Below are 10,140 nucleotides of genomic sequence, written 5' to 3'. Positions count from 1 at the left end.
CTCAAGGCTCATTCACACTAGGCCGACACGGCACTGATTTTGGTCAGACGACTGTTGGCGACAGCAGTCTACATGACGGAAAACGCTGTGACCAACAGTTTAAAAGAAGGATCGGTGTGTGCTACCGATCGCAGCGCCCCAAGTGGCGTTACGGTCGTTTGGCTTCACTTTCAATTTTCAATGCATTGAAAGTGCAGCCGTTCCAGGCACTCTCCATGTTCTAGTACACTCTAGTCGTGGCCGAGTGGATCTCAGCGCAGCAGGAGCAGCTTACCAAAGAATAAGTTCAATTTTTGTGTATTTTTATTTGGTTGATAGAAGTGTTAGGTTAACCGAGCTATCTATATATATTGTTTTTCATGCTTTTTTAGTTTCTTGGTTAGTTTGGTAGGACGTTAGTAGGTAGCGAATAGTTGTATTTTTTGGAAGCGGGTTGTGGCGCACGTGTTGCATTGTGAAAGCAGTGTAGGGCAGCAGATTTAAACCGTGATAAGGGAAGCTAGTGGAGGTAGCCGGATAGCGAGATTGCCGTACGGCTTACCGTGGGGTTTTGGTCAGGTATCTTGGCGGGCTTTCTCGGTAGGTGGTCGGGCGGGTGATGGAGCGGCAGGCTAGGGAAGTCGGGGGTGATGGCGAGCTGGTGCAGTGCGAGGAGTGCAAACGTTTGTGTTATTTGGACGAGACGCACTTCGCAAGTTTAGCCGACGCTGAGGAGGCTAGCTTCGCGTACAGGCTGTGTGAAGGATTTAACGGGGCTATGCGGCAGATGGAAGGGGAATGGGCAGCTAGTGTGCAGGAGCTCAAAGGGAAGTTTAACATTGTAGTGCACGTTAAAGAACCCCAGGTGGACAAAATTAATCCGGAGCCCTCCACTACGGCGTGCCATCAGAACTGGTTTTGGCACGTAAAACCCCAGAAAGAAGAAGAAGAAGTTGAAGGTGGAGCGAGAGCGGAGGATTGAGCTCAAAACTCGGATCAGCGAGTTGCTTGATAGGGAGGGGACAGAGGCCAACCTGGTAGAGCGAATAGCTGGCAAGCTACAAGAAGAACGGGAAAAGTGGGCCGTGCTGGAAGAGCGGGTGGAGACGCTAATGGCACAGGCGGACAACGGGGACATCGCGGAGTCTCAGGCAGAGGCACTGCTATGAGAGCAGGGAGGGACACCTAGGGGCCGTAGAACAGCGGGCTAGAGCCGGCGGCAGCACGGGGGCTCCACAACGTTACAGCGATGTAGCGAGGCAGGCTTCAGGTGGAACGGGACGAGCGGCAGTGAGCCTGTTGCCGCATGTCAGTGGGGCACGACGGGTGGAGAACCAGCTAGCGCGAACTGGAGGACAGCAATCGCATGCGGGAGGCGAACATGTAGAGCGAAGGGTCCTGGTGGTGGGGGACTCCAACGTAGCGAGGATTGAGGAGGGCATCCTTACAAAAGTGAAGGCAGACGGGCGGGTGGAGGCCCAGTCAGGGAAGTGCATGGTTGACGCAATGGAAAAAGCTCAGAAGGTGGTATGGGACAGCATGTAGCACGAAAATCTGGTCGTTATCCACGCTGGTCTCAACGATGTGCTGAAGGGAAGGAGCCAGAACCTAAAGAGACAGAGGTTGGGTAGCGTAAACTCAGAGAAGCCTCTGCGAAGGTGCATGTGACCATATGCACAATCCCAGAGGTCCAGGGCCAGGCTAGCAGGATGGAACGGAGTGTGATTGAGGCTAACCGGGTCATTAGGGGTCAGCCGACCACTTGGGTACGGCGTAATAGACGTAGACCCGGACGTGTACGAGTCTGGCTCCCACCCTTTTGCACAGGATGGCATTCACTACAGTGGTGCCACGGGCGGGAGTGTAGGTAATAGGATAGGGCGCCAAGCTTTTGGGGGACCCAGAGCCCTGAGGCCACCAGTGTAGACAAAGACGGACCCGGAGAGGCCCCAAGATACAAGAAACGTAGAATCGGTAGGAGAAGAAATAGACTTAAGCACCAGGGGCAAGGTTATTCGGACATAGGGTATATTAACATGCAAGGTGGCAGGAATAGGCTGAAGTGGGAGGAGATATACGATCAATTAAGGCAGGAAAAGATGATGGTATACATGTTTGTGGAGACACATCTTAAGGACATAGAGCAACCACCCTGTAATCCTGACTATGCATGGGAATATTGCAATAGAACAGAGGGCAGCAGAAAAGGGGGTGGAATTGGGGCATTCATTCATAAAAGTATGAATTGGCAAAGGGTCAAACAGGAATGCAAGGAGCACTTATGGCTAAAAGGGAAAGTGGCAGGAGAGCAGACACTTCTTGGCTTTGTATACCTGTGGACAGCACCAAATGCCAAAGAGGAAAACAAAAAAATGCTGGAATGCATATCAAGTGACATTAATGAGCTAGGAGGAGGGTGCGAGATTATTATACTAGCAGACATGAACGCACACATAGAAGACATGGAAGGGTACACAGACTCATCAGGCAACATGACGCTGGATATGTGTGAAAGGCATGACTTAGTTGTATGCAACAGTACTGAGAAGTGTGAAAGGCACATAACATGGGAGGTAGGGAGCCTGCAGTTTACGATAGATTGTGCACTAATGTCACATATGATGCATGATAGGCCAAAGGTAATGAACATAGATGAATATGGCTCCAGAAGTCTAGGAAGTGACAATTGTATTAAGGTGAGTTTTGGAAGAGAAATGAAAGTAGGTGGGAGGCAAGATGAACAACCAGGTGGGATATTTTACTTGGGAAAGCAGCTGGAAATAGCAACCCAACAAATTGAAGTAATTTCAGAGGATACTAAAACAGAATGGACATACGCGAGTTTAACAGGGCTATTTGAGCTGGAGCTTGCTAAGGTATGAGTCGGGCCCAAAGGGAGCAGAAGGCCCAAAGGGAACAGAAGACGTAAACCCAAGAGCTGGTGGGATGAGGAGGTTAAGAAGGTCATAGAGAATTGTCAGGAAGCATCCAGGGAACACAGATATTCAAAGCAGAGGGGTGAACCAGAAGCTGATGAAGGCAGAAAATGGAATAACTTCTTAAACTGTAGAAGGGAAGCATCCCATTTGATCAATGAGAAGATCAGAAGAAAGGGGACATAATGGTTGTCAGAAGTAAACAAAAAGGATAGAAAAGCAGCAAAGAAATTTTGGAAACATCTCAACTCCTTGAGTAATAAGACTAGCCTAGAGCAGAGGTTTATAGTTACAGATCAAGGTGTTCGGCTAGAAGGAGATGAGGCTATGGAACATATAAGAACAACGATGACAGAAGAACTTGAAGAACAAAACGTAGCATGTGCTCATTCAGGTGAGGTTAGTGCAGTGGCTCCACTTGAACAAAGCGAGTGGGAAAGGGCAGAGAAGAGGGTTCCTAGTAGCACGTCGCCAGGTACTGATGGTATCCCAATTATGTTAATAAAGACATTGGGCCCAAAATCTAAGAAAGCATTAAGAGAGGCAGTGAGCAAAATGATAATGGAAGGTAAAGCCCCCGATGGGTGGAGACTGAGCAGGATGAGTATGATATTTATTTATTTTGTGACGTCACAGTAAGGGCGGACCTTTATTGAGCCCGAGAGACGACACGGCGAAGAAGGGCGGCGTACACAACCAGCCTTGAACAGCCTTCGACACAGTCCACGCTGATGATGATGATGCGCCCGCACGCGCGCTGAAGATGAGGGGCACACGCATGATGATGATAATGTACAGATGAAGAAGTGCACAATAAATGCCCACACTAATTTCCCTCGCGCGAAAGCGGCCATCCTGGCCGCTGCCTAAAGGTACGGGGAACGCCGCGTGATGGGCTTCATACGAGAAACGTGGACCACTTCGGTAGAGCGGCAACTGCGGTCAGTTGAAGAAACAACAGTGGTCACTCGATAATTAACTGGAGAAGTCATTTCCAGGACCGTGTAGGGGCCAATAAACTGACACTGAAACTTCTCGCACAACCCAGGAGTGCGAACTGGTGTCCAGAGCAGCACTTCATCGCCAGGCTGGTAGAATACTACGCGATGATACGTGTCATAATGATCCTTGCGGTCCCGCTGTCTGGCTGCGGTGTTGACGCGGGCACGCTGGCGACAATGAATGAGGCGGGAAACATATTCTTCACAGAAAGATCGAGATGGACTGACAGGGGCAGAGAAGAAAGAAACATGGAGAAAGTAACTGGGTGAACGGCCATAAACAAGGTAGAATGGCGAGTAACCGGTTGTGCGTTGAACGGCGGTGTTATACGCGAAGGTGACGAATGGCAAAATTGTGTCCCAGTTTCTGTGATCGGGCTATCATGTCAGAGAGCGTACGATGAAACCGCTCAGTCAGGCCGTTGGTCTGAGGATGATAACTTGATGTAGTCTTGTTAGTGGTGCCAGAGGTTTTGAGCACTTGGATCGCCTACCAGTTGGGAAAGGAATGTCTTTCCGCGGTCGCTCAGGACACGAGGGGTGCCATGGCGCAGGATTATAGATTGAAGAATGAAGGCAGCGACTTCGGAAGCCGATGTTGAACTTACACAAGCTGTTTCGGCATAGCTGTCACTATCCATCGACTACCGGCGGGAGTCATGGGAAGTGGCCCATAGACATCGATGCCAACAACCTCAAATGGTTCCTCAGGACATGAGACTGGTAGTGGTTGCCCGGCAGGAGCTGATGTTGGACGTTTGCAACGCTGACAAATGGCGCAGGAAGCGACGTATCTCGCCACACTGGTAGACAGGCCAGGCCAGTAGAAGCGACTTCTTATGCGGTCGTAAGTTTTCTGGATATCAAGGTGGCCAGCCGTCAAATCGTAATGAAAGGCCCGAAGGACACGCGCACGAAGGCAACGAGGTAGCACGGGCAACCAGCGTCGTCCATCAGGATGGTGGATATGGCGGTACAGCACGGAGTTTTCCAGCTTAAATTGTGTCAGCTGTCGACGAAGCCGGGCGTTAGGCGGCGCGAAGCTCCATGAAGGTGGTCTATATTACGGCCACAGTACGAGTCAGCGAGTTGTTGAGACGAAAATGATTGATGGTTGTGCGAAGTGAGATAATCAAGAGTGGCGAAGGACAAAACCGCCGTAGAAGAGACGTCAATGAGTGCGTCACTGGAAGTGGTGGCGGAATCATTGGTGAGTGCGGCTGTAGGAAGCGGGCAGCGAGAAAGAGCGTCTGCGTCTTGGTGCTTTTTATCAGACTTGTAGATAATTTCAAAGTCGTATTCTTGCAGATGAAGAATCCAGCGACCAAGACGCCCTGACAAGTTTTTGAGTGTGGAAAGCCAGCATAAGGCGTGGTGATCCGTCACGATGGTAAAATGGCGACCGTGGAGATAAGGGCGAAATTTCTGGACGGACCAAACGACAGCGAGGCACTCCTGCTCGGTGACGGTATAGTTTTTCTCGGCAGGTGTGAGCACGCGGCTGGCATACGCAACGACTCACTCACGCGATGAGTTGTCTCGCTGGAGGAGCACAGCACCTATGCCATGGCCGCTAGCATCCGTGTGCAAGAGTGTGGGTGCAGTCTCATCAAAATGACACTGTACAGGTTCAGATGTGAGGGCGCCCTTTAGCTGGTCAAAGGCAGATTCACATTCAGGTGACCACACGAAAGGAGCACCAGAACGAAGTAAGTGGTGTAAAGGTGCAGCTATAGAGGCGAAATCGCGAATAAATCGGCGAAAATAGGAAGCGATGCCCAGGAAACTGCGTAGGCCCTTGGTCTTTTCTGGACGAGGAAAGTGAAGCACCGCCGAAACCTTGTCAGGATCAGGTCGAATACCATCCTTGATTACAATAAGACCTAAGACCTTGATCACCTTGCTTGCAAAATGACACTTTTTGGTGTTGAGCTTGTGGGGGTCTTCCCCAACCCGTAGCGCGTGTAATCGCAGCTACGCAGGGTTCGGGCGAATAAGGCAACAAGCGAGTCAACTCAACAACGTTTATTGCTGTGGGCCATAAAACACACTTGCAGAGGGAAGTCCGCTCTGTATAATAACTAATAAAATAGGCTTGCCTCGTCGCGTGTAGTAGTCACGCAAACGAGGTCACTCACGGGTTTCAACGGGTATATCCGTAAGGGCAGGTCAGGAGTAGCGATGTCAGAGAGCCCCGGGAGTCTCTCGGTCGAGCTCTTTTATACCTTTTTACCTTTCCGCGAGGGGACTGTCCTCCTCGCCCGCCGGATACTTTACCTCCTCCCGTGCGGGCGCGCGCGTCGTCAGAGGCGAGCGAGAACCGGGAGAGGGCAAAGTGCATTTCCCCCGTGTCGGCGTGTCCGCCCGGCTCCCGCGGCGCGCGTTGTGCGCGCACGAGATGTCCGCCCGGCTACCGCCGCGTGTGCTCCGTTCGCAAGCGACGGGCGAGCGCCCACGGGAGAAGGTGGCAGCGTGTGCTCAAGTTGGTTCTTTATATGGTGTGCTCCCCACAAGTTTGTATGGGTGTTCTGTGTCCCCAATCCTCCCCCCCCTTAAGAAGGCCCCCGTACGTTGAGGCTGGCACCTAGGGACATCCGTTGGCCTGAGTACCCGCCGAGGTTGGCGACCGAGGAAGCGTTGTGGTGATGTGGCCCTCAGCTGGCGGACACTAGATGCCGACTCGGAGGCGGCTGGTCAGCTGCACTGCTCACGCTTGCGAGGCGGGCTTGCGAGGCGGGATCGTTGTCGGGGCTCGAAGGTGGCTCTCAGTGCTGCGCCCTAGGTGTAGGCTGCGCTGGAGGGGGTGGTCGTCTGCCGGCCGCCGGCTAGCGGTTCGTGCGGCTCCAAGGCCAGCGTAGCGCCGTCAGTACTGCAAGGGCGTAAGTTGTTCCAGCGCGTACTGCAGGCAATCCGCACGGCCGTATCTCGTCTTGCTCTGCTCCTGGAAATTATTAGCAAACTGCACGAAGCGGCACTGTGATCAGCAGCATAGTTGGCCGTATCCGGGAACCCCGTCGACGTCTGTTACGAAGGGAATGTTCGCAAGAATCATCACCAATTCGAGTCGCAGCACAAGATAATCACCGCACTGTCCCTCACAGCAGTCTTTGGTGAAAGCGCACACCCACGCGTCGAACGTTCACGCCACATTCCCGTCGTGGCCTTGACGACTCGTCGTCCATACTCGGCGCTCCATGGTCACTAGACGTTCGCTTCCCCGGCAGGAACTACCAAGGTGCCAGCCCGGCGCGGCTGTATGCTCACGCGGTACGCAACGCCACCCGGACTTACGAATGTTTCTCGCAGTCGTCGGGTTACGCAACTAGCAGTCAGATTACCTTCGCCTGCTACGCAAATTGTAGCGCGGCTGCGGGCTCGCCGTTTGGTGCTGGCTGCTCTCTCTCACCGATCGCGGTTGAGGGAGGGCCTGATCGTCATCCCACTGCTCATCACGCGGCACGCAGCGTTTCAGGTCGCATACGTGTACCGGTCCGCCGATCGGCTTTCCTTTTATTCTCGAACCGGTAAACAGGCGAGGAAACGTTCTCTCTCACTTGATACGGCCCGGTCCACTTCGGCGCCAGCGAGGCAGCGAACTGTTTGGTAGCATCGCTGAGAACGTGCTGGCGTCGAAGCACGAAATCGCCCACTTCGTAGTGGACGTTCCGATGCGAGCGGTCGTACTGCGCCTTCTGCTGTGCCCTAGCAGTGCGAAGATTACAGCGTGCTTTATGTAAAGCTTCCGTCATCTTGGCACGTAGATGCGTCGCGTATTCAGCTCGTGCTGACGGCACGACTGGCATTCCGCTGCGATCCGCGAGAACCCTATCCATCGGATTCGGCAGCTATGGTCGTTGCTGGTCGGCAGCTAGCTCTCCCCAGGTTGAGAGAAGAAGGCGCATACCCAGTCGAGCGGTTCACTGTTGATCGCAATGCAAACCCGATCTCTGGAAGGTAGGTATCCCACTCCTTATGCCTTTCAGAGAACGCGACAAGCATGTGCTTGATGTTGCGATTGACTCGTTCAGTGGGGTTCGACTGAGCATGGTAGGTTGTCGTTTTCTTATGCTTAATGCCAAGTGCGGCGCATGAGTCAACGAACACCTTTGCAGTGAAGTAGGACGCATTGTCCGTTATCAACTGCTCCGGAAAACCAAACCTGGTGAAAACCTCCATCAACTTATCCATGATCACCCGTGCTGTCAGTTTTCGAAGGGGGAAAAGTTCTACCCATTTACTGAAGTGATCCGTGACCACCAGCAAGAATTTGTTCCTGCTCGGTGTTGTGGGATACGGTCCCATGACGTCACACGCCGCGATTTGCCAGGGAGTCTGACTGTCGATAGGCTGCATGAAGCCGGGCGGTCGTCCGCCTCGGGGCTTCATGCTTTGGCACACATGACACGAGCGGGCGTAGCGAATCACATCCCGTTTCATGCCTGGCCAAGTAGCGAAGCGACACAACTTAACGTAAGTCTTGGGGCCGCTCGCGTGCCCAGCGATGCACGAGTCATGAAAGTAGCGTAGCAGTACTCCTCTCAACGCGCGCGGTATCACCATCTTAAACGCCTCACTTGTGTCGTTCTCGGTGGGAATATACCTCAGCAGGACGCCGTCGGAATTCAGCAGATAGGAATCCAGCGCGCTCACAGCATTAGGTGTCACTTTAACATACGCTCTCCGACACCTAATTATATACGCTGAAATGCACAAGTGAGAGGAGTGTCATTAATAATGTAAGTAAACTCAGATGTCTGTTTCTTTCTTAATGTTAGCGTTACCGAATTTTGGGCATTTAGAGTCATCTGCCACTCCTGACACTAAGGAAAGGCAGAATTTTGTATATGATGATTATCACTGTGATTAATTTCGCGGTACGAAATACAATAGTCAGCGAATAGACGGATGTTACCATGTAATCGGGAAGGCAAATCTTTTATGTATATTAAAAATAAAACTGGGTCCAAAACACTGCCTTGGCGTACTCCCGATGAAAAACAGGTGCTAAATTGGAAGCTTCGTTATGAATATACACGAATTGTGAGTGGTATAGATCAGCACAGTCACTCATGAATGCACTCACTCACACTCGCACTCATTTCAAAGGGGTGAGTGCGAATGAGTGCCAGTGATTGCGAGTGCAGGTGAGTGAGTGGAGATGAGTGCGAGTGAGTGTCTGTGAGTGAGAGTGGAGGTGAGTGCGAGTGAGTGCCAGTGAGTGTGAGTGGAAGTGAATGCGAGTGCGAGTGAGTGCTGTGAGTGTGAGTGGAGGTGAGTGTGAACGTGAGTGAGTGCGGGGCCTGGAAAAAATTATGGTGAGTGTGAGTATTCTCCCACACTGCCGACCTATGACTAACACTCACAGGCACTCACTAGCACTTGCACTCACCTCTGTGTGAGGGCAATTATATATGCACTTGCACTCACCTCACTGCAGCGACGACCACGCTCACTGACACTCCCTCGCACTCACCTCCACTCACACTCACTGGCACTCAATCGCACTCACCTGCACTCACACTCACTCGCAGTCGCACTCACGCCTTTGAAATCAGTGCGAGTGAGCATGAGTGAGTGCACTCAGTGAGTGCGGCGACCTATGCTTAACTTAAGCTCCTCCTTACTGCTGTAATGAAGGATAGGGTTGCCAGATGGCCCCAACAAAAAATAGCCAAATGATCCCAAAATGTAGCCCAAAGATAGCCAGACCCAAATTTTTTGTGACCCAAAAGTAGCCAAAAACATAGCCAAAAGTTTGATGTTCTGCAGGTGTCTTATAGATAGTGCAGATGGTTCACCGCGTATTTCCGGCTCCGAAATTACTTCCGCCTCATGCAACCAGCACAACAGTGGCCTCAAGATCTGCGTAAAGAATTATAGTGAGAGCTGCCACTCAGACGTGGATTTGGACACCACTTATTGTTACAACCAGCCGAAGGATTTCGTTTCCGATTGATTCATGACGCTATCAGTATTTACTGAGTCACGTTCTGAGCTAACTTTAGTTCACGCCTCGCTTTACTCGAGGCAATTTTCTATAAGTGTCGGGCAAAATACTGCCAGCTCCAGCCTCTAGGATCAGCTTCGGCTGGTCGCGATCGAATGCCCAAGAGGCGGCCCGAGCTCAATGCATTTTAGAATAGTGATGCCTTTCCTAAGCTTGATTAATAAAATAAGCATGTTATTTCTATCCCGCTCTCTCTCTTTCTCAATTTTGTATTTCT

The sequence above is a fragment of the Dermacentor silvarum genome, chromosome 8 (assembly GCF_013339745.2).
Source record: "Dermacentor silvarum isolate Dsil-2018 chromosome 8, BIME_Dsil_1.4, whole genome shotgun sequence".
Classification (NCBI taxonomy): domain Eukaryota; kingdom Metazoa; phylum Arthropoda; class Arachnida; order Ixodida; family Ixodidae; genus Dermacentor; species Dermacentor silvarum.
The sequence above is the reverse complement of the archived record's forward strand: the minus strand, read 5'-3'. Positions refer to the sequence as shown.